General features: G+C 43.0%; 1 protein-coding gene across 7 annotated transcripts in view; it reads left to right on the top strand.

Annotated features, from left to right (window-relative positions):
- Positions 1–24088: 24088 nt before the first annotated feature.
- ZMIZ1 (zinc finger MIZ-type containing 1) overlaps positions 24089–24859 on the top strand; it is a 347839-nt gene continuing 347068 nt past the window's right edge. For 5 of the 7 annotated variants that reach the window (XM_064662567.1, XM_064662568.1, XM_064662570.1 and 2 more), the window contains exon 1: positions 24089–24333. The gene's annotated coding sequence lies outside the window, so the exon portion shown is untranslated. The remainder of the gene's footprint in view (positions 24334–24859) is intronic. The other 2 variants (XM_064662575.1, XM_064662569.1) reach the window with 1 other exon arrangement.

The raw sequence follows: 24859 nt of genomic DNA, 5'->3' as shown, positions 1-24859 counted from the left end.
AAGGCAGAAACAGTCATAAGAAGTGATAGGAACTGTGATACTATGGATTAAAGGGTGCATCAGAAATGGACACTCTCTAACTTCTTTTTTTTAATAAGTGAACTCTATAACTCTCAAAGTAAAGGCATTGTTTGGGGTGTGGAGGATTGGGAAAGAAAGACTGAGAACTGATACCTTTTACAAAATACTCTACAAAACCCATTCATCCTCCAGCTTTATAAAGAAAGAGAGAATTAAAACTGATTAGAATAGGATAATCTTGGGGAAAAAAAAAATCCACAACTTCTTAGATTAATTTTCTACTGTAATTTTATCCTTTTACTCCTAAAATCACGAAGAGTTTCACAGGTGATTGAAATCCCTCTATATTTTTAATACTCATATTAATGAAATATTTTAAATTAGTATCTTATGGAAAAAAGCAGATAGCCAAGGTCAGCTAAAAATTACCTGTAAGGCGCTAACTGCCTCCATTCCTCTTTTCAGCTGTTCAAATCCACTCTGCCTCTTCCTTGGCAAAAGGCTTATTCCCGTTTTCCTCACAGCCTGCCTGTGACACAGCAAATGTTCCGCCAAGAGCAAATAACCATGCGCTGTTCTGGTGGCTGTTCTGAGGCACAAGGGCAAGTGTAATACAAAAACATTTCTGTTACAGCGTAAGATTTGTCATGCCGGCGAAAACCTTTGTGTGGAGAACTTTATCTATGCTTAGTGCGAGCATGTAAAGCAGACATAAGTAAATTAACCGGCACAAGACAAATGTCAGTGAAGTTAGTTTAAGAAATTTAAGCTGATCCAAAATGAAACACGCTCCCTTTGGACTTGCCTGCTGTAGGATATTTGTGTAGCAGATTTGCATCTTAATTTTAAACCAAACTTAAATGTTACTTCCTATTTGATTTTTCCTTTGTTTTGCCACAGGCTTTGACAGGTGGCAGAGAAACCCCAAGCGGCCGTGACTGTGCCTTGCCCAGGCAGCTGCAGAGTTTGCCTGTGCAGGGAGGGCCTTGGCCAGTGTACTACCAGGGCCACTGCCACTGAACTGCTTCTGACTCTCTCTTGTGCATTGGTTGTTTTATGTGCTAGGAAATGGGGAAACCTGGTCACTCTCACTGCGGTCCATAATGACACTAGTAAATCAGATGAGCTTCATTTGAGTTGCAAGGAAAGGGCTGTAGTTTTGCTATAAAAGTTTATTCATGCTGAGGCATTTTTAAGATTAATCTGCCATGAGGGGGTTTACCTTACCTGTGGATCTATACTGTGATTCTAGGAATAAAGACTAGACCATGGCTTTGCTCAGGATGGGTACTCAGCTGCAATAGAGTAGAAATAAAACAGAGCACCTTTGGAAGCTCAGAGAATTATGTGGAAGAAGCAATTTTCTATAAGCTTATACTGTAAATGAAGTCAGATGCCTCCCTCTCTCTGCTTAATCATCTCAGCTGCTCTGACCAGGAAATTTGGTAACTACAATGACAGTTGAAATTTTCCCCTCTAGCCAACCCACCTGCCCAAGTCTTACTTCATCATCTACTTCTCATAAACTCAGTATTCTTCAAATACTGGGGCACATGTCTGCATGTCAGCTGCCCATGCACAGCATCCAACACCACAAAATGTGGTCCATGGAGCAGTTACCTTACTGTAGTGGATACACAGGAGGGTTTTTTTCTGCACAAGGCAGCATGTTCCAGCTCCCATGTTTGCTCACCATATCCTGTATATTTCTGCTAGAATAAAGTTCCTCTTCATTCCAGGCAGTGGTATGAAATGCTAGCGGTCAATAAAATTCTTCACAACTTGTGGGATGGCCACCACCATTACAAGGTGCCTGAGGGACTGACCTGTCGTAGTTTCAGTTAAAAAGGAAAAAAACATACCCTTTGTGTAATGATGTTATAAAGGATCCCCCTTTGATGTACATGGTTTGATGAATTAAGGGTTTTCTTCTCAGGGTTATGCAGTTTAATGAATGTTTTCCTGTTTATCAATAGCAGCAGTGTTAGGTTAAGTGCTGTGAGCTGCCTTTACAGGCTCAGAAGTAAGAGAATGGCATAAAACTTGATGCAGTACACTACAGGCTTTCTCCTCTCCCAGCATGTAAACTATTTAATTATTAAAGACATGATGGGATTTATTTTTCATGTTCCATTACAAAATGCAATGTGCTGAAACAGGGCTGACCTTGAGGTCTCTTTGACAGTTCCAGAACCAGTCTCTGTTTGGCCTCTGCCAGAGAAGTGATTAAAGTTGTCAGTGGTACCTCAGAAGGCAGGTCTGGTCCTTTCTTTCAGAAAGGACATGTGTTTATGATAGTTGCCTTCTGACTCTGTAGAAAAGCAGTAAGTGAGGAGGTCTTGAAGCCTCCAGAAGCCTTGGCCATTCGCAGGCTACTCTGGGCAATGGGAACAGGAGCACTCTCTGTGCTGGCTGGAATTTCCTTTTTCAGGAGTTGCAGCTGGCACTCTGGGCCTCCCAGAGACGACTGCAACGAAGTCCTTTTTCCAGACTAAATAATCATGCTAATATAAGCAGCTCTCTCAGAGGCTTGAATATTTTTAACAAGATTCTTTTGATTGAAATCAAACAGGTTTCTTACCTCTGGCTCTTCCACAAGCACAAAAAGGCTTGTGGGACTTTCAGGAAAGCAGTAAGAGGAGAGACTGCTATTTCTCTCTCTCCCCTGATCTCATTCACAAATGTCTTTACCATTTTCCGTGGGTTTGCATGAACCTTCCTGCAAGCTCATAGGTTTCAATAAAAGCCTCACCTGCTATATGAAAAAGACTATCCCATGGAATTCAGTGAGTTTTGGATCAAGTGTCATGCATTTTTGAGTGGCTAGTTCTTTACCAACAAGCTTCACAAGCTGTATTTAATGTTTTTCATAGTCATAAAGACTTCCTTGCAAAACATTGGCAAGCACAGGAGCCTCTTCAGGAACATCAGTTCTACTGAAGAAACCTGTGATAAACCACATTAGTGGAGGTTAGGTTTTAGTTTCAACCTGAATTACATAATTTTAGGATCTTCCTCAATAGTTATTTCATTACAAAGGGCTCCTTTAGCTGGTAAAGACTCAGAGATGCCCCTTGTAAGCTAAGCTATTTATTGTAGGAGCATCTGTGGATTCAGCTCTCCTATTTCAGCAGAGGGATCTTTCTGACTGATCCTGTGTGTTATGTGGAGACATAGAGCAGCTAAATATGCCCTTCAGGTGAGCTGTGAAGCAGAGCCACTGGCCACTGTGGGCACTAATTAAGCAAACTCTCTCTCACTAGCGAAGTATTTTAAAAGTCCTCAAAATCTGGTAACTGCTGTAGTGCTCAGCATCCTAACGGAAATTGAGTATGAACTGCTAGGTTGGGTACAAAAGATATGTATAACCATCTTGGTAGCTGATGACTTAAGTATTGCACAGAAATAGGCATAGAACTAAAGCTTTTCTTCTCGAATGTTAAAAGTATAAACTGGGTTCTTACCTTCTCAGATTCCTGAAGCATGATTTTTTTCCACACCTCTATTGATAATGTGGTTATATATCTGCTGCATTGCAGTAAAAGGTAAAGCAATTATCATATAGTGTTTATCCTTCTGTTTTGGAGTACTATGAAGCTCAATTGAAAGGTAATCTAAATGCATGAAACACTACTGACATACAAAATCTTGCTATTACTTTCAGAACAGAAGAAGGACAAAAGGCACAGCAGTATATCATTTGTTAAACACTGGCTTCCATGCAACCTCAAAATCTTCTTTTTATATCTAGAGTTTCTGATAAGCCATTCCTTAAAACCATTCTGTTTAGCACTTTTGCTTGCATCCCTATACGTTTGCAAACGTATCCTAAAGAGGCCAGTCTGTGCTAACTATGGAAATTTCATCTTATCCCTTATCACCAGAACCAAAAAAAAGGATAGAGTCCTTTCAATTCCCTATCCCCAACAGATGTTAAACAACATTTCTATGTATTTTGAGTGGTTAGTGCTGATACTTGGTTTTAGAAGATGAATGCTCACCCATACACAGGATTCAATTAACATTCTTTTATGACTGCATCCATATTATTCTTAACGAGCAGACTCCTTGATGAGAGTGAATATTTACCTCATGGCATTAAATCCACAGTTTTCTACCACAGTCATTAATGATCATACAGCAAATGATCACCCCAACACCCTGGCTACATTCCAGTTCAAGTAATTATATTCTGCCTCTCTTAATTTCCTTTTGAGAGTAATTGGCCCTGATAGCAGTCTTCACTTGTTATCCTAAGCTGCTCTACAGCCTGACCACATCTCAAAGCTTCGAGGACTTAATCATAGCTCCCAATAGGTGAAATATTGATAGATGATCTCTCTGCTCACCCCATCTTTCTATCACATACAAATCCATTAATTATTGTAACACCATCTAACGAGTTCAGCTCTGCAGGTAGTGTAGACTATACTATCTGTATATTGCTAGCTGCCTAAAGACATAAGTCAGGAGCTTAAATGATCTCAGAAACTTATGAACCCATTGATTTTAGGAAGCTGATGATATAAAGCTGCTGTACCTTTTATGTGCCTCTGACTTTGTCTACATTAGTGAGCCATTAGGCACAGTAAGAGCAGATCAGCAGGACAGTGCAGCTGCCGGTGAGGGCTCTACATTTAGAGTGCATGCGATTCAGTATTTTACTTCGGGTTACATTTAGTTTGATATACTGGACTGGACATCCCAAATCCATGGGGTTTAAATGTATGCTGCAGATCTCTTTTGTCCCTGAAAGGATTGAAGCACCACTGATGTGCACCTGAAGTAGAAGTTCTGGTTTACTTTCCTTCACAAGAAGTACGATTCATGTGCACCAAAACAGCAAATCAAACCGGCAGAGGATAAATGGGAATGATGGAGAGATTTGCAGCAAAGCTGCTCTGCTCTACTGCATGTTAACATGGCTGGGGATCCACTGTACACTGAAATGGATTGTCATCTATTCAAGGGCTATTAAAGGGCAACAGACCTTAACATGGGACTGTTTTCTGACCAACAATGAGACCAGACAATAATAAGGAAATGAGTAACTGACTCATAATGTTCAAAAGGAAGTTTTTGGGGAGGAGAGAGGAAGAGACAAGCATGCTTTAGCAGCATGGGGGGGGGCGATCTTCAGGAAAAAACTCTTGAGCCCTAAGGAAACTGTTCCAGATGGGAAAGAGTCTGAGAGACAAAACATGTAGGGTTTATCTGATATGTGCTGGTTTATTTTTGAGTGATTCCAGAGAGACCAAGCAAAGAAGCAGTGCCATTGCCCATTTATACTGCAAAGCAGCTAGAACATAGAAAAGTTCTCAATATGGAAGAAACTGCCACAACTGTGACAGTGGATGGGGGTTCCAGAGTCACTCTATGGGGTGACTCAACTACTCAAAACACTGCATCACCATAATATGAAAAATCTCGAGCATCATGAGGAAGCAATGAGAAAAGGTTTCTTTCTTTTCTGATTTAATTAAATTCCAGCTCTACTTTAAAATTATTTCAGCATAAAATAATTCTGAAAAGATTTCATTTAAGCAAAAATCTACCAGAAAGGAAACAAAAAGCAAAGAGAGAGTTTTAGCACTTTGTTTTTCCTCTCTATGGGGAAAACTCCCCAACAAAATCATCTATAGCTTTTTTTCCTTCCCCCCCCCCGAAAAAGAAATATATCTATGCAGGGAGATTGATCCAATCTGGTTTTTCAGTTGAAATGTACCCAGCAGTTCTCTGCATGCACCATATATCCCAGCAATTTATTACATGATGTGAAAGTGTCTCAGAAAATAAATAGCTTAGAGCCAGTAGTAGCCAAAAGCTGAGTGTTCTAAAATGAGCATTAGTCTGGAAGGAAAAAGGTGACTAGCTGCAGACTTTAGAGCTGTGTTTCAGAGACGTGTGTGGTTCCTAGGGAAGCACATGCTCAAATTCTTGTGAAATACAGCATTTAGCACTCGCTGCTCTCCAGTCACATTCTTTCACTTCATTGTTTATATTTACTCACTTTTTTCTGCCTTCTGATCTTTGCCATAGCTTTATAATTTTCAGTTCGCCTCACTGACATTAAGTGCAAACAGTGTGAGACCAAGTAAGACAGTCAGGAAAATGACAAGGAACACGGTGTCCTAGGCCAGAAGTTATCCTGGGGAGCCCAGGAAGATTTGAACTATTTCAGTCACCTTCTCTATATCCCTCTGGTGCCCCACACTGAAGACCATGAGAGTGAGGCAAGGTCTTTCTCTATTACCATATTACCAGACAGGAAACATCTCCCTTATCTGGGGATGTGGGACTGGAAAGGGACACCCAAGTCATCCAAAGTGATCCCTGCAATGGTGTCAGAGATATCCCATGACAGAAGGTTCCTCAGAATGATGACTCTCCATCTTCAACCAAGGGAATGCTTCCTCGTGTTTCCCAGGAGAAATAAGAGCTATAGTTAAAAAAAAAATATGTATCACAGACAGACAAGAAGAGAATCAGAGGTACCATGAATACCATATGTCACTGCAGTAACAGAGGACTTACTGAATTAAACTTCCCAGCAATTGTGAGAGCAACTGTGTTCCATGTTACAGAAAGAGCAAAGGAAAAGCCAGCTTTAAATGGAAGAAAAATATCTTATTGCCCACAAAACCAGTGATCAGTTTAATTCTGAAGATGTAATTAGGACACGTTGACCAGAAAACTTAAGGAATGTAATGTCAGCCACATCTTGGACCAAGCAACTTCTCCTCTGATCCAAATACGTCTGCTACGAGAGAAGAGCAAAAGCAAGCTATTCCACATGGTATGAAATAACCTGTCCCTTGCCTCAAGGAAGGGAAGGTGCAATAGGGTAACTATATAATGAAATGGTGCCTGCCTTCTGTCCTGCAGTGCAAACTCTATTGCCGTTACTCCATCAAAATTAGAAAACAAAGGTCTAGGTACCAGTAGCATTAAAAATATGTTTCTGTCACAAATTATAGGTTGCAGATAACCACAGGAAGTGGCTGTAGTGCTTAGTAAGAAACTTTAGATCTGTCAAAGATACCTATGCTCAACCAACTGTAGTTGCCCATTATCATCTAAGAGCTGTTCAAGTCCTGTCTGTATTTACAGACTTTCTGTAACAAAACTGTGCCCTGGATGGGGACCAGCTTCTCATTCAGGGCACGTAACCCTCTGCGGGGTGATGGGGTTTGTGACTGGTCCTCTCTCTCACCCTTCTGAGCAGGGGTCAAGCTGCTGCCAAATTGCCACATTTCTTCCAAAAGATATGGATGAACAGACAAGGGTGAACGTGCTGTTTTTTAAATCCCACACTGATTATTTTAATGACCATGGGCCCTTCTGGAAACCTTGTGGGGGGTACAGAACATCACAGATGCGACAGGAGCCCAGCAGCTGACTAAAAGTAGTCCTGGGGGAACCCATTCATTCATGGACAGATGCATATGCTAACAACAGACATCCCATCATCCTTACTGCCATCACAAGTTGTAACTATGAGGACTCAAGGTAAACCCCAGCAGTATTCAGCTGTAATTCCCAGTCAATGGGAATTGTCCTGATTAAACTGAGAGTGTAGCTGATCGAGTATTTGAAACTCCACTTAAAAGTAAATATTGACATGGTTTAAAGGGATTAACTAAGATGACTGGATTCTTGTTAAAAACTTTGAGATTAAAAAGAGCCTTTTACAAAGTCTTTGCAGTGTTTTCAGATGTTATTTCCTATGATAAAATGGAAAAAGGGGGAAAACTAGCTCTAAAAGTATATGAAAATCTCATGTTCCTAAACACTTATCTTTAACTGACCAACTCTTAAAATAATAGCTCTCATAAAACCTCACATCAAGTAGTTCTGTGTGTGACTTGTTAATGGATCGTGGATGATGTCACACTAGCAGCAAAGAGGTAAATAGATTAAATTTCTCAAACCCATATTCTTTAGTGTTTGTTAGCAACATGAAGTTGTCAGTCCTGAATTTTAATTGCTTGGCTACTTTTACTTCTCATAAGTGCAAAACATTTACTTCTCCACATCAGTCACACCATGTGTACAATGGGAATAATACCTCTAATATCAGCTACAGAAGAGATTTATGAGGATGGGTGGATGGATGGATCAGAGCCTTGCCACACATTCCTGATCTCTGGCAGAAACACCAAGTGGTGATCCCAGAGCCCGTGACTCAGCCAAAACCACAGGGGGAGGCTTTCCCCCTGCTTTGTGGAGGGATAACCCCCACGGCAGCTCTGTGGCCTGACCCTGCACTTATCTCCCGATGGAGATAAGCCTGTTGTTTCCCCACTGCCAGTATCAGCTTTGCCTGGGAGATGCGATAGCCAGAGCGGGGGCGAAAGAGCATCCCTTGCTCCTCCTCCCCTCAGCAGCAGCCCGGCACAGCCAGGGGAATGCCAGCCCTGCCAGCTCCAAACACACACACAACAAACCACAGCATGGGCTGGCTGCTGGGGCTGGGGAAGGAGCCTGGGCTATTAAAGAGAGAAAGTAAAGATAGTAGTAGGTAGATATCAATATTAGGAAAGCCTTTGAAATCAAAACAAACCTCAAAAAGCACTCCCAGTTTTCTCTCAGCAAAAGTCCTAGAATTAAATCTTTGACTTGGTAAACTTTTCTTTTAGCAAAGCAAATTTAAAAATGCCACAGTGATGAACAACGTAATAAAAAAAAAAAGCCATCATATTATTCTTGAATGAGGTTTAATAAAAATCAAATAAAAGCAATTATCTGAATTTTCAAGAGGATCACTTCTTCCTTCCCTGAGGTACAAACGAGAATGAATTCAGGAAATCATTAGAATCAGAAACTGGCGCTGCACAACACAGCCAGTGTTTGCTGTACAAAGACAAACAGAAATCTCCTCCCAGGCTGACAGGCTCCTTACGAAAGCTGTTGGAGTGGAAATTCCACCTATAGGTGAGGAAGGGTAATTAAAGAGGCACAAGAATTTCTTTGTAGTAGGGCTGGCTTTTCTACTCCAGAGCAGGCTTTGGCTTTTCAAGTATTCATATTCTTCTTTATTCATACAGAAAGAAATTGGACACATCACAATGTTCAGAGCTGCCCATGGATCTAAGCAGATACATGTGAATTAACACCTATTAGCACATACCATGTAGCACTTGCTGCTCTCTTTTAATCCCGTGTAAATCCAGAGGGCCCAATTTTTTCTTCCCTTCTACCTCTTTCAGCCATCTCACCTGATGGACAGCATACACCATACACTTCTCAGTTGAAAAGGGAAATCCAAATATTTTGTGAGAATATGTTTATTTCAATGACATTTTCAAAGGCAGAGAGCAGAAATGCATTATTTCAATAGTTTATTTTGCTAAAAGGAAGACATTTTATGCTGACTCATTTCAAAATCTTTTGATTCCAATGTTATGATATACTAAGTATTTCAATATTGATATTACTGTTGAATATTTTGATGACAAGCATGATTTTTCAAATATTCATAAGAAATCTTCAATGTGCCAACTGTTTTTTCTTTTTGCTCTGAATGAAAACAAATTCTGCACTAGAAATCTTACCATCAAACTAAAATGTATAGCTAGACTAGACATATACCATTTGGTAGACAGACTCTAAGCAGCTCCACTGACTTCAGAGAGGCAGCTTTCGCTTGCAGCATTGTTCCAGGAGAGCAGAAATACGTCCTCTGTGCTATCAAGCACCACTTGTGGATGGTAGAAGACCATTTAAAAGGGGTAGATCTTACCCTGCAGAAGGAGGACAGATGAAGTTGGATACCACATTTTCACTGTGAATGTCTCATGGCTTTGCTGTATTCTTAGCTCATTCAGGGATTAATTCAGTCTTGCAGAAATGGGTTCTTACATATCTAGTAAAATATTGCCACTTTTTCTATAAGCCTGAATCTTGCTTTGAAGTTAAACTCTCCATGGCTGATCTTCAGCAGCCCAACAACTAACAGAGTAGACACTGATTTAAAATCTACCAAGAAAAACATAACAGAAAAATAAGACAGAAGGAGGGAGACGGACAGAGAGAAAAGAGCCTCTGATCCTAATCTTGCAACAAATTGTATGCAAATGGTGCCTCAGAGAAGGCATTGGGCTGCATGAGTTTCCCTGTTGAGTATTTTGTATAACTTGGGCCTTAACTTCATGTCACAAAAGCAGAATGAAAACACTGAAATGGAGAGAAGTTTGACTCTGCTCCCATTGATGCCCTGTGGGATTCATTGTTCAGCTTCCCTGAAAAGAAAGCAACAGCCGTCTTGTTATGTATGTTTTATAATACTTCAAATTTAAGTACTGTTGGGCCAGACTGCCCAATGTTTTCTGGCATACATTTTCCCCAGAGAAATAGCTACATTCTTTGGTAGTCTCAACAGCAAAAAAGATTGAGAAGTACAGGTTCTTCAAATTAAAACAGGAAAAATAATCTCACTACAGGTGTCTAAATATTACATGAATTACATGAATTCAGCTCTGGCAAGATGTGTCTTCCACATACCTATAAAATAGCAAAAAGATTGTTCATATATTTGAAAAGATCAGTCACTTCTCTTTACCCTTTCCTCCAGATCAATTTAAAACAAGAGAGGATGGATGTTCCATATCAGGATAAGGGATTGTTTTATCACTTTTTTTTGCATTTTTCCATCTCCATCATTTTTGACAGAGGTGGATGGTTGTTCTGCTTGTCTCCTACCCACTCAGTAGGGCCAAAGTCTCCTTTCAGTCCCCAAGGACTGATTCTAAAATATCATACAAGAAGGCAACACTGAAGATAAGATGGGCTGCATCAGCAAGGATTGCCCATACCTGGGATTCCTCTCATCTGTGGAAATGATGGAGCAGTACAGGCAGCATAAGAGTTCATATTTTCTTCTCACTAAGATTTCTTTTAGCAAAGATGCCTTTTGATTTCTGGACTTTGATGAGGGTACCTTGTACTCCACTGATCTGATCTAATCTTCAAGTCCTACTAAGCCATTGTAGAACATAATGTTAAAGGTGTCACTGGTAACCTCTGCAATACCCATCACATGAGCTTATGGAGTCTGAATCAAAGTAACTTTTGTTCCTAGCTTCCATCCACAAGTTTTATTCAGTAGTTAAACAAAACCCAATAAGAGCAGCCATACAACCTATGCTATGTGTGCTTCCAGGTGGGTTTGGGAACTTTTCAGGATTTTTAAGGTGAAGTCTATGTAGTAAGAAGTGGTCTTCAAGTCACTTCCACATCTTGGGACTATTTTGGCCCTTACTCAGCAGATAGGGGCTGCATGCCAGTTCCCAAAAGAGAAGAAAAAAAAAACTCCAGAAAAGAAATATAAAAAAGTAGCATTCACAAAAAGAATTTCATCAAAAGTCAGAAAGCCATTAATTCAAGTCAAACTTGCTGCATGAGCCATTGTTTAAAACAAAACACACACAAAAAATGTAGAATCATTAGCAATAACAGGAAATCAAATGGCTGCTGTTCCAGCGTGTATACTGGAAAAATGTGTATATAGAGAGATTAAATAAAATAAAACCCCACAGCTAAAGAAATGGCTTAAATGATTACTTTTCTGCTTTCAAATTTTCAAGGGCAAGGGAAAGTGGAACAAGTGTAATTTCGCTTGGAACGATAGCGTTATTATTCTTCTTTAAAAGAACAAGAACAGCAAACAAACTACTGGTATTTCACTTCCCTTTGTAGCCATATATTGTGGTACAGCAACTAGGAAATAACTGCCCAGCTTTGGCTCACGCCAGGGATGAATTTATGGGGCTGTACCTGCCCTGCAAAGGGAAAACTCCACAGAGAGTTTGTAGGAGGTTAGTAAGGATGACACGCTCAGGTGCTTTAAGTTCCATTTAAATGATGATGACTCAACACAGGGATTTAAAATATGCAGATGCTGTTGCCAACTTGTTGGAACAAGGCACTTGACAATGCAGTTTCCCTGTCAGAAACAGGTTGAGGTAGAGGTTCTGGTCAAGCTTCTACCACCAATTTTTGAGTAAATCATCATGCAAGAATATCCTCTGTTGTGGGATGTTTGGGTTGCAAATGTCCAGGAAAGGACATTTTCACAGTGGACAGGTTTGAAATAGCCATGGTTTCTATTGTATATTCCAACAGTCCCTGCTGAATAACCTGCTGTGTCAGCATTTCTTGTGTGAGGATCTCAGAGCAACAAGTTCATTTCACAACCACCACCTGTGATGTATGTTGATATGCATATATTTATGGGTATTTAGTAGATCTACTTGTATTTAACAACGTTTATTCATATTTTTCATGCAGGCTAAAAGAATTGCACAGATGTATAGTTTCAAAATATATGTTTTTGCTAACCACATATATTTTTGTGTCCAAGCCATCAATTCAAGAAACTGTGGACATGATTTTCAGACAAGTTGAGTGCAAGTCTTCTTGCTAAGGAATGTGAATGCCAGCTGTACCAACAAACTGCTTTTGCTATTCTGATTAACTAAAACTGTTTTCATAAATCTGGCACTGACCAAAGAGATACTTCACAAAAGAAGGTGCTTGCACTGGAGCAGTAAAGGTTGAGCGGGACTAGCACTAAAATATCTACATTGCCTTCTTCTGTTAGTCTTTAAGTGACTGTGGCCATTTCATCTTTTGAGTCATTTCGCTTTTTGATTATACGGTTTTCCCACCTGTGAAATTCTGATGCTGGTACTGATCTCACTGGCAAAAAGATCTTTGAAACACAGTGGGAAAGCAATAGTGATATGTAGGCAATGTGAAGAGAAGAGCTCTGGGTTTGCACCAGGCCTGGCATCACTAATGCTGCGGCTCACGACTGAAGTATGAGATATATAAAAGGATATTATGGATAATATTAGCAGATATCATAAATGCCTTCAATTCACTAGGTCTTTAAAAAAATCCCTAGGGCCCAGGAAAATTAATTTGTCTCCTTGTGACATGTAAATCTTCCTCAAACAGAGGTATTAGGTTTTTCCTGTCTATGCAAATGTATTTGGGCAGCATCAGGTCCAAGGGGGACCTTACTGGATTGCAGGCTCACTCAGCTTGGGTAGTCCTTTTGCTGGAAGCAAGTGTTTATCATACAAGTTGCCACTAGACATAAACATCCGAAAGACCTTTGGTCCTGCATTAGCACAAGTTAAAGCTCTAACTTAGCCTCCCAGTGCTGCTGTACAACAAAGACAAGCTGAAATAAATTCCCTACAGACAAACAGGAAATGTGCTCCAGCTGTAACCCACCTCATCTGCTTTCCATTCATGCCCTCAAACCCCATATTCCATGGTTTTAGACATCTACTATCCATTATCTGAAGAAGAGTTGAATTTACTGAAAAATTAAGGGAAATTAATACAACAGATCACTGTTTTAGCAATGCTTCTCTTTTCTCAGGAAGATTGCATTTGTGTTAAATCTCTGTACTCCTACAGAGTAATTAAAAAAAATGCAAATTGAAAATTTTAAAATGACACCTTACCTTCTTTAATCCCTAACAAGTATAGGAATTTTTATTAATATAGGAAATAAAAACCTTTAAAATGTCTATTGTTAGAATCAAAGTTGAAAATACTTTGTCCCTAATGTCTTCCCTTTTGGAATTAAACCCCACCAAGTAAAATCTCTTTTTAAAATAATTTTTATTGGATTTGATCAATTTTTTATCACATAGCTATATTTATGCTTTAATTTTAGCTTTAAAAGAGTATCTTCAAAACCACATTAAAAAAAAAAAAGCACCTGAATCACATGAAACTTGTTTAGAGTATTGGGAAAAATATGCTTTTTGGTTCAAGTGTAGTTCTAGTAATTTCTTTCTGTTATGTTTCTGTTATGTTTTGAGTAAGTGCTGAAATATTTATTAGTCCTATTCTTAGAAGTAGGGATTAGGACATTTGCAGGGAGAAGGGGTTGTTTGCCTTAGGTTGTCTTTTGTTTTGTTTCTAAGACAGAGAACAATTGGCAGATTGCACATTCAAAAATAAGATTTTAAAAAAACAACTGGGTTCCTGACAACTCCTCCAGACCAGGAAGTATTAAAGAGAGAACTCATTATTGCCCTCAGCTGTGGCCTAGGAGCCAATTTGAAACAGCTGTACTAAAAACCCGCCTGAAATTAGCAGCTGGGTACACCCCAGGGAGCCTTAGGGGAAGGTTTGGAGGTTTGTAGTGCAGCTCTACAGGAGTCTCAAGGTTGTAGGAGATGGATCTGAATCTTCTGTTACCCCGGTGGCCTGTCCTCAGTCCTACAGGTAAGGAGTGTAGCTTGTGTTGTGCTAGGGTACAGTAGAGGTAAGGAGCTATGAACATAGAATTTTTGACCCATGTATATGTGTTAGATTTAAATAAGTAGCAAAAAGAGAGTCCTATAAATCTCAAAGTTTTGTTGCAGATCCTGAGGAAGCTCTCTTTTGTGTCTTGGCTTAAACTATTAGGTCTTGGTAGCTTAAGACTTGTGTTGATTCTCTGCTGAGATGTCCATGACAATGGGCAGCTGTGTATGACCCAGTAAGACTGCTGCTGTGCTGTGGGAACAAACAAGCACACTCAAAATCAAAGGGGGGAATGATGTACAGAGTATTTCTGCATTAAGTGGAATCAGATTGATGCTTTCTAAGTGGTCTAAGTCTTATGAATGCAGACACCTTTTAATGGCTAAAAAAATTAGTCACTTGGCTTAAGTGATTAAAATTTCAAACACTGTGGTTTGAAAGGGAAGGCTTTTTAGTGTGGAATGCTTAGTAGTGCTCTGAATTCATAGCACCTTATGTTACCTTGCCGTGCTTCTTGAACAACCCCTTGTGGTCCTGGCATAAGGATAATGGGATTGTTCTAGGGAGCTGCACGGGTTTGCTGTCAGAGGTGATTAAAAACAGCTAAACAGCTGGACTATGCATGTCCCTGTTTGTTGGTTTGGGAGGAGATATATATTGTGTGTTTCCAAAGCTGCATTTCCTTCATGTGCCTGAAGTTGTTAATGGTGTAGTTAATTTTCCTAGACCCTAAAGGTCCATGGGGCATGGTAGCAAAGGCTCTGGTGAGCAGCTGCACTGTGGCATGCTCAGCCAGGAGCTGCAGGATAGGGTGGTGGGTAGGGATGGGCATCTCCTTCCTAGTGCGCCAGCAAAGCGATTGCAGTGTTTCTCAGAGGAAACCTGCAAGTTTGCATCTGAAGACTTGAGGGTGAGGGGAATGGCTGGAGTCTTAGGAGAGGGTAGAAAAGTGGGAAAACCTCAAAACAAAAGCAACTTGAATGTCCAGTGTGTGACTCCTGCACTAAGGCAGCACACCGTGCTGGGAGATCGATCCGAATCCAAGCAGTGTCAGGATATTTTCACTGACGTGTTCAGTGGAGTGTGATAAGGCCTCTGGGAGATGGAGCAAACTGTTAATATCAGCAAGTGATCACAATAGTAAAAAGAGAGCACAAATTCACTTCTCCTGCCCTTTTACTGGCTAAATGGGAAAAGCTGGGACATTATGTGGAGAAAGTGGGGTAGTACTTGATCTTTAGTTTTAACCTACTACGAAAATCTCCACGTGTTTTGGTTTTTTTCTGGATTTTTTTTCAAGTCGATAAAAGACTCTGAAAGAAACTGTGCCTGGCCATGACAGCTGTGTTTGATGATAAAGTAGTGTCCTCTATCCACTTATTTATATACAAATATCTTTATTTTACCTAAGAAGCATGTTCTCCTGAGCTTTCTCCTCTTCTCCTTTCCCACTAGGTTACATGACTGACACTTTTGCCATGACAAATCCATGAGTGTCTTAAAAATTTACCATGAAAACCCTGGAGCTTTAATTATTGTGCATTTACATAATTAGTGCAAATACATGCAATTACCATGTGTACCTACACAATTACCAGCTACAATGATGTACTAACAATCCTTATTAAACTTTAGTGGGGGAGGATGCACTGATTGTATGCACAAACAACATCTGCACTATCGTCTTTCTTTTTCTTGCACTTATTTGAAATAGCCGTGAGTGTTTGGGTAAGGGGGGGGGGGGGGGGGTTAACATGCTGAAAGCAGTGACATACAGAAAGTAGGTCAATAAGCTGTCCAAATTAGAGTTCTAGCGAAATGAAAATACAAGACATACTTCCAGCAATGTTTCCAGGATGCCAGAGCTTCTGCAATTAGCACAATGCTGACAATTTTTGATTACCTATGGGTTAATTATCCAAATTGTGAGGTAGCTGTGCTGCATCAGTATTTACATTCTCGATCTCATATATGCTCTACCACATCTGTAGTTCACCTGAATAGAATTTCCAAATTTCTATCACATCTGCACTCTTCCTCCAGTTACAAGTGTCAGCATGATTGGAGTCCTCATGACACGCCCCTTGGCTGCCATGTCAAGTTGAATGTCTACTACTGGGGAAAAAAAGTGTTTCCAAATTACTTAATTATATTATTTATCTTAATTAATCTTTGAATTAAGATGAGGGGAGTTTAAGCTTTTTCTTGCAAAACATATGCTTCCTTTATTTCGGAAAGTATTTAACATAAATATCCCAAGCATTAGGAAGCCTGCTAATTTCATAGTTCTCTGGGCTTTTCTGTACTCTAGGAATTTCAGTGGCCTTGTACTTCTCTTGGCTCACGTACAATAAAATACAGCAAATGATGCATTAGGGACCACACCTCTTCCCGTTGTCTTCAGTTTTGCCCTTATTCTCCAATTCAGCTGTAAGGAATTTGTTGCCTGTGGTACTTTTGCAAGAGAGCCTTATTATGAAATTCTTCACTACTCCTCCTGCCCTATGTAGTCCCCTGGAATAGCAAGGAAAATAATCTGCTGCCTTTTTTTTCTTTTTCTTGGTTTTGTTTCCTACACTTCATGGCTCACAGATCAAGCCTTGATGGTCTTTTGTGCCACTTGCACATATGCCTCTGGAGAGTATAGTCACACAGAAGAGACTGGGTTTCGGTTTGGTTTTGTTTGTTGTTTTTTTTTTACCTCTTCACAGAGAGTAGAAAACCATACTGTTTGTTAGAGCAGTGAAAAATGGAGAGGCTAATTGTTGCTGCTAAATGCAATAAAGTAATACTTTGGGCTCTCAGGCATGTTTTATGACCAATATGGCAATTACTGAATAAAATCCCATGCCCCAGAATGTTTATTTGTGTAAGCAACTTATGGCTATTTATTCATATTTTATGAATTTATTTTTCCTTTTTTCAAAATTGTATTAACCATCCCTTGTGGTACTAAATACAGTTGGTTAGGAAAAAAATAAATTACGCTGCATGCTAAATGGGAGGACCCATTGAGAATCTAGTCCTAAGTGTGTTTAAGGCTACATTTTATTTACTGTGATTAGCTGTGTTAGCGTTGTAGTGTCCTGGCAAGCTCTGTCTGATATGAAGCAGTCCTCACTGTCCTGAGAATAACATTTTACTGTTTTTTTGCTCTCCTTTCACATTGCCAGGCTGGCTAGTTTAGACTAAAACCTCTCACATAAACTCAGACCAGAGTTCAACCTAAGAGTTTTCCACTTGGTCCTAGTGTCATTTGTCATTTCCATCTCCTGGCTGCATCAGATAAAAACTGAAGACAAGGGGAGAAACAGAAATAGGACTTAGACTGCAGCATTCATGCTCTACACATGGTTACAGTTGTTGTTCTTTAAATCTCACTGCCTTTTGCCATTAAAATTCAGTGAGGCTAAAAGTAGATCTGTTTACTGACAAAATGTGGCAGCAGGTAGTCAAATGATAGAAAAACAGAGTAGTATTTGCTCTGCCATGTATGAAATGGGAATCCACACCACGAACACCCGTTGACATACCAAGTGAAGCGCTCTCAAGGTAGCTATAGGCATGTCTGTGGTGGGGAGGGGCTTACTTTACATAAGGTTATTCAATTGCATTATTTGGACTGGATTAAAAATGAGGTCCTGATGTCTGTGGTCACTCAAAATCCTTGGGTATTTTTTTTTTGTAAGAGGATGGTGTTGCACCTTTCACTCCGACCATCTTCCAGCTTTGCTAATTATAGTCTGCCTCAATATGTTCCCTGAGTTTAAACTTGGATAAAGTTTTGTTTTCTTTTTCACTTTTCCTCCTGAAATTGTAACAGTGTAGCTTGAATAGCATTTAATAACAACAGAAGTGACTGCAGTCCCTATTTACCAATCTCAGTTGCAATGCCTAGAAATTATTTGCTTTATGGGCAAGGTTTGCATGAGTCAAGTGACATCATCCCAGACCAAATTTGGATCTGAGATTTCTCAAAGCTGAGATGTGCTCGGTTCTTGAATTTGGACTTGAATTTGTCTCTAACAGGGCAGTCTTTATATTAAAAGACAAGATTCTGCACTCTGCAGTACCTAATGTTTATGCCCCCATCAAAGTATCCTTTTGGAGCTATATAAATAGCATGTTTACAATGTTGCGTTTCCTCAGCTTGCATAGTTACGTTTATACGTGGCATGCTTTCTCTTCCTATCCTTTCAGCTCATTTTTGGTTTTTAAGCTGTATCCTTGACTCTTGAAGGCATACATCCTGGATTTCAGTGATATCTTCTTACATAAGTTTAAAAGGTTTTATTCTCTTTGTCAAAGTACTCAAATCACCTTGTTTAATCCAGGATAGTGTGCACGTGAAAGCTGAGGACAATGCTGTAAGCTATAGCTTTGATCCTTCTCAGCAGATACCCCATGCACAACTGAGGCATGGGTGCAAAGTTACTCAACATTCAGAGTTACTTGGGTCTTGTGTTTGCAAGACTAGAGGCTTGTTGAGTGTCTATGTAGCCTTACTGTGGCACCCCAAAGAAGAGTTTTGGACTTTTGAGTACAGAAAACAATTTGCAGAAGTAGCAGCTTGGTTCAGAAAGAATCACTGTAAAAAGGATTTGTCACTGTAAATTCCCAGAAAAGACAAGATGTGTATCCTTAGTGACTAAAGAATGTCTCGATGATGCTCCTTGTCTCGTCTGTCACATGGAAGCTCCTTTGGAGGAATCCAGTCCCTCATTTTAGTCACAAATGACTATGTGACTCAGGCAGTATAGGTTGAGGAGGACCAAAGAAGCATGAAGTTTAAGACAACATGCAGATGTTTTCAGACCTCAAAAGGAAAAGGGGAGAGAAAAAAGAAAAAGCCCAAACCTCCAGCTACTTCCCTCTTCATGTCTTGTAATTGTTTTCCATTTGTTTTTCTCAGTAAAATTGTTTATTTTTTCCTCTAGGACTCCAGTTGCATAACTGCAAATTTCCTTAATGTCTTTGCATAGCAATTTCATTCTTACTTTAAGAATCCAAATAAACCTTGTTTTCTTTCCCATACTATTAAGGAAAGGATAAAAACGGACATAGTCCTCAATAAACTGTATCAATTTGTCACTGTGTGCAATGTAATATATATATAGCCTGGCTGCTGCCTCACTGAAACTTAATCTCATTTTCACACAGGTGTAATTTAAGTGTATCCAGTAGTATTATTCCTGGCATCCTTCGCTGTTGTTATGTCAGAAAAAGACTTGTTCTCCCCTATTTTGAGGTAGTATTAGCTAAACTTCAGCACAGCTATTGATCTGAGTAAGCATTTGCTTGAGCTAAGCCTGTGAGTTATGACAGAAGGGCACATCAGAGATTTGTGTTGATGGATGAATAGTTCCATGAGGGCTCAAAAGATTCTTAAATGTGTGTACCTGGGGAGCATCAGGTGGTGTGGCGCCACGGGTGTGACTGCAGCAAACAGCTACCAGAAAGCAATACTGATGTCAGACCCCGCTATGAAGTCAGCAGTGATCACAGGCAATCTTTTGTGCATATTGTACATCTGCAGACCATATTGGGTTTACTTGAATTAGCCCTTAAACTAGGCAGCTTAGTTACTAATGGCTGTAGAACCCAACAGCTCAGTGTGGACTTGCGATCTAAGCACTTGCTCCCTCCCTTTGGCCTCCATGGTCTGCACTAAATCCTACGCTGCAAAAGCTGCACTGATAGCAGTTACCTGATAAAGCTAGTGTAGAAGTAACCTGGGTATGTCTAGACACAATGTCTACATGCCATCTCAATCAATTCCATTTTCATTATGGTACAGTATGAGTTATGATAGCAGCAAAACCTAATTTGAGCTACAGCTGAAGAGGGTTAGGGGGAGGTGATATTCTGGTTTAACATACAATCCTCTGGAGAAAAGAGTTCAGATCTGTCTTAGGTTATATAACAGAAATGAGGTTAGCAGATTTGGTCTAATCCCTTGTGGACAGGCCCACCACAGAGCGTGGAATAATGTGGATAACTGTCTGTCTGCCTGCTTGCTGACAGCTTTGCTACTGCAGCAGCAGAACACTGTTAAGCCAGGATTCGAGATCAGGCACTGAACCTTGTGCAGCCTCTGTTGTAAAGCTGTTCCAAGAACTCTTCATCTCAGAATTGTCAAGAGCACAAAGAGCAGCCTGGTCTCTTAGAACAAACAAAAAGGGCCCAATCCTTGGTCGTTTTGTAAATACTGTTTTTACTTTGCTCTGACATTGCAATGGCGTTGGAAAATTAGGCTGATCGGCCTAATTGAGGGCTTTGTTTGGAAGGTTGTTCTTGGGACAAAATTGAATACCCTAAGCCAGTCCTGCCATACATGTAAACTCCTAGCTCTTTTTTTCAGTCCAAGTGGCCAGTCCACCCTTTATGCCACAGCAGGCAATTGGCAGTGAATTAGAGCAGCTATAAAAGTTCTTTGTAGTGAATTAGTCCAGCCTTTGGCTGAAAAAAAGTACATCAACATGCATTAGTGGCACCTTTCTAAATTCCTGAATCATATCAGCACAGATCAGAGAAAACTAAGGCCCTCCTAATCTTCAGGGAACTTAATTTACAAACAAACTGGTAAATACACTAGATAAACTGACTGCTGCAACCACTTTTGGGCCAAAACCTTGTGGGTGACTAATGCAGGAAATGGGGAATGTCTCCAGGGACTGAGAAGGTGAAGTGCTCTGTGTGGGCAGGTGTAGCAGTTGGGATCTGGCCATGACACCAGTTAACACATGCTGTCACTGCAATGCTGTCTGAGCTTGAATGGCTGCAAGTGCCAAAGGCTGCATTTGCGCATCCCCTGTGAACTGGTATCACCTCCAACCCCTTGGGTGCCTCTGAACAGTGTGTGGCAAACCCCGATTTAGAAGAGGCAGGTTCAGAGGGCACAATGGCATCTGCTAAATCACCACACTTATTTCCTGCAAGACCTTTATTTTCCTAGCCATGTACTGTACGGATCAGGTGACTCGGTTTCTGAAAGAAGGCAGGGTGATGTAGCTGGTAAATCCTGCATGATGTGCAGATGTGGAATGTAGTCTGCAAAAAACCTACAAAAATTTTGAAAAAGTAAATGTGTTTTTACCAATCTGCTTTCTGCCTGGATGGTATCAGTGGAAATTATGCTTAAATACAGTGGACAGGCTATGACTTTGTAACTGCTGTTCTGCGCAAAGATAGGTTTAATTTTTTATTCCTCTATTTCTGCAAGAAGGTTCTAGCAATCAAACCTACTGTTTGACTTTGCCTGTGTCCAAGACAAAAGTTTTGACACCTTACCAAGGTGATGCCTTAAAAATATATTAATTGCAAATTAATTTACTATTAAGGTATGATACTCTGACACCTGTATGATTATCAGGAGATGAGTATATTGCTACAGTGCCATTGTTGGTTACCTAAAAGGCTGGTTTTATTCTGTGCCTCTTTTAATAATGGACATCAAATGCTGTGCAGGAGTGAAATGGGCTTCACTGACTAGACAGGATGTGCTGTTGAAGTCAGTGGACTGCAGGTTGCAATCACGGGGGTTGGTGTGGCTCTGGCAGGAGGGCGCAAGGGAGAGGCGAGGGGTCACCGCTGGAGCAGGGGCCGAACGCGTTGGAAGCGCTCAGGTCCTGGCCCCCTGGGCCTCTTAGGGCCCGGACCTTTGGCAAAACACTCCTTTGACGGATAACAGGGCTCGCCGTGCGGACAGGGGAGCGGGCTCTTAGGCCGCGCCGCCGGCCCGCCCTGCCCCGCACAGCCGCGGGGACGGGGGGCCCGGCCCGGCCCGAGCGCTCCCGCCCGAGCGGCCGCCGCGTCTTCCGGGCAGCTGAGGGCAGCGATCAGGGCGGCGGAGGCCGCGGGAGGGAAGGAGCCGTGACGCGGAGCATCGGCTCCGCTCCCCGTGCGGGCGGGCAGTGCCAGAGGGACCCGCGGGCGGGTGCGGGCCCAGCACAGGCGCCCCCTCCCCTGTCTCTATCCCCTTGTCCGGCGGCGGGGCCCCCGGCAGCGCCCGGTGCGCCTTTAAGGGGAGGCGGGCGGGAGGGTTGGCAGCGGCATTGTTCCCTGACGTCACCGCAGCCTGTGCGGCGGCGGCTGCTCTCAAACTTGCCTTTGTTATTCGGCGCTCCCCGGCTGACACCGCGGCCGCTCGCAAAACGCGGAGCCGGAGCCGCGCCGGAGCGGCGGGACGTGCCGCGCCGCCGGCTGCCCGGGGCCGGGAGGGGGCCGCGCCGCCCGCCCGGAGCTTCCCCCACCCGCAGCCGCGGCGGGGCCGGGGAGGGGCGGCCGCCGCTCTGCCTCCGCGCAGCGTCCGCACGGCCCCCCCGGCGCCCCGAGGCGAGCGGGGGGCGGCTGGAGGCACAGGGAGAGCGGCAGGAAGAGGGTTTCTTTTTTCTTCTGGGGAAGCCAGGGAGGCGTAAATGAGCGGGGCGGGGGCCACCCCGGGGGCACTGCCCTCGGAGGGTGGGCGGGCGGTGCAGCCCCGCAGCCGCCGGCCCCGCGCAAAGCAGCGCGTCCATGGGCGGCGGAGCGGGGTAGCCCCGCGGGGTTACGGGCGGGGAGAGCCCCGGTAGCGCTCGGTTCCGGCTGCACGAAAAAAAAAAAAAAAAAAAAGAGGAGGAAAAAAAAAAGGCAATCCTCCCCCCTCCCCAGGCGATCCGACATCCCTTTACAGTCCCGATCGTTCTCCTCCTCCAACAACAAGACGAATGTGACCAGCGAGGAGCTACACAGTGCTGTTTAAATTGCTTATCTTAATTGCATAATCTAACAAGCCCCGTTGGAGCACGGATGAATATATTAGGCTTATTAACAACTCATCATAAAATATTGATTGTCCTGGAAGTGTTTTATCAAGGGGAAGAGAAGTCGAGGGAGATGTTTTTTAGCAGATTGGTGCTTGTCAGACAGGGACGGTTCCTTCTTATTTTCTCCCTGGAAATCGGGCTGGATTTCCTGAGGAGCACAGGAGAAGAAAAAACAGCAGAAAAACACGCCCTATTGTTAGCGCCGGGGGCCGCGCTCCGGGCGGCGGGGGGGCCCCGGCCCCTGACCGCCCCCCGTCCGGCGGGGCCGCCTCCCCGGCCCGCCCCGCCAGGCACCGCCGCCTACCCGGCTTCCCCGGCGGAGCGGGGACCCCCGGGAGAACCCCGCTCCTACCTGGGTGGCGGGAGCTCCGGGCTCTGAAAATAACAGCGGCCCTGAGGGTGGCGGTGGTGGTGGCAATAAATGGAGGGGGTGGTGGTGGGATGTCTACAGCGCAGTAGACGGAGCAGCGGGATCTTTCGGCGTTCCCGTGTAATCCCCCTGCCCGCCCGGTAGTTCCTTCCATGCCCGTAAAAATTCTCTCGTGAAGACGACAGAGACAGAGGCACCTCATGCTTGAGAGAGTGTGAGTTGGGTCCAAGGTGGTTTTCCCCTATTTAACAATACAAAAACACCGAAGGGAGTGTAGATACTCTCCAGCTTTCAGTTTCCAGAGTGGAAGGGTTTCCAAGTGCCTGGTATTCAGGAAGACTAAAACGAGAATCCCCGCCTTAAAATACACTGTAAGACAATATTTGTATTTTAACTCGCATCTAAGATTTTTAACTTTGTGTGATTTGGGGAGTGTGTGTGTGTGTGTGTGATGCGGGGGGAGACGGAAAGGGAGAGGGCGAAGGGAAGAACATCCCTGTAGGAGGCAGCTCCCTTTCAGATAGGAATCTGGGACAGATTTTGCCAGCAGCCACAAAGCATGGCCCTTTGGTAATAGAATAGCCAATGTAATTTGACACTTCAACTTGCTGTGCTCTCTGCTAGTTGATTCACTTACTCACCCACTAACATTGAGCTCCTTTTCACTGTCTGTGGGCAAGGGGAAAAAAAAAGGGGGGGGGAAGGAAGAAAAAAGAAAGCGGGGGGAGAAGGAAGAAAGGAAGGGAATAAACAAAATTATATATTTAAAAATACCCAAGTAGAGCTGCAAATCAGTTGGGGAGAGAGGATTTTGCCTGCCTTCTTCCTTATTATTTTGCTGCTGCAAGGCTGCCTTGCAATCCGTAGGTAAGTTTCGCGTCTATTTGCGCTCCCTGCTCGCACCTCCCCGTTCGCGGCCGGGCAGGGGTTGCGTCTCGGCGGAGCAGAAACAATGGAGCGGCCACGCTGGGGAAATAGGTGTACAGGGAGGGAAAAAAAAATAATACATATTTATTCTGCAAGGGGAGAAAATGTGCGGAGACTTCTTAAAGGGGCAGGCTGTCCCCACCGAGGGCGCGGGGCGAGGGCGGGCGGGGAGCCGCGGAGCCGGGCCCGGCGGCGGGGAAGCGGCTCTACCCGGGCAGTGCCCTTCCCGGGCCGGCCGCGGGGTCGCGGGGGGACCCGGCCCGGAGCGAACTTGGAGCGGCCGCGGCGTGAGGCGGGCGGGCGTCGGAGCCGCCGCAAGCACAAAGGGGGCTGCGGGGGCCGGGGCGGCGGCTGCCCCCGGCCGGGGCGAGCGCCGTCGGGGCGGGCTGGAGCCCCGCGGCGGGGCCGGGGCTGCGGCTCGGGGCGTGCGCGCCCGGCCGGCTGTGTGTGCGTGCCCGGCCGCCCG

The sequence above is a fragment of the Pseudopipra pipra genome, chromosome 8 (assembly GCF_036250125.1).
Source record: "Pseudopipra pipra isolate bDixPip1 chromosome 8, bDixPip1.hap1, whole genome shotgun sequence".
Taxonomy (NCBI): domain Eukaryota; kingdom Metazoa; phylum Chordata; class Aves; order Passeriformes; family Pipridae; genus Pseudopipra; species Pseudopipra pipra.
The sequence above is the reverse complement of the archived record's forward strand: the minus strand, read 5'-3'. Positions and strand labels throughout refer to the sequence as shown.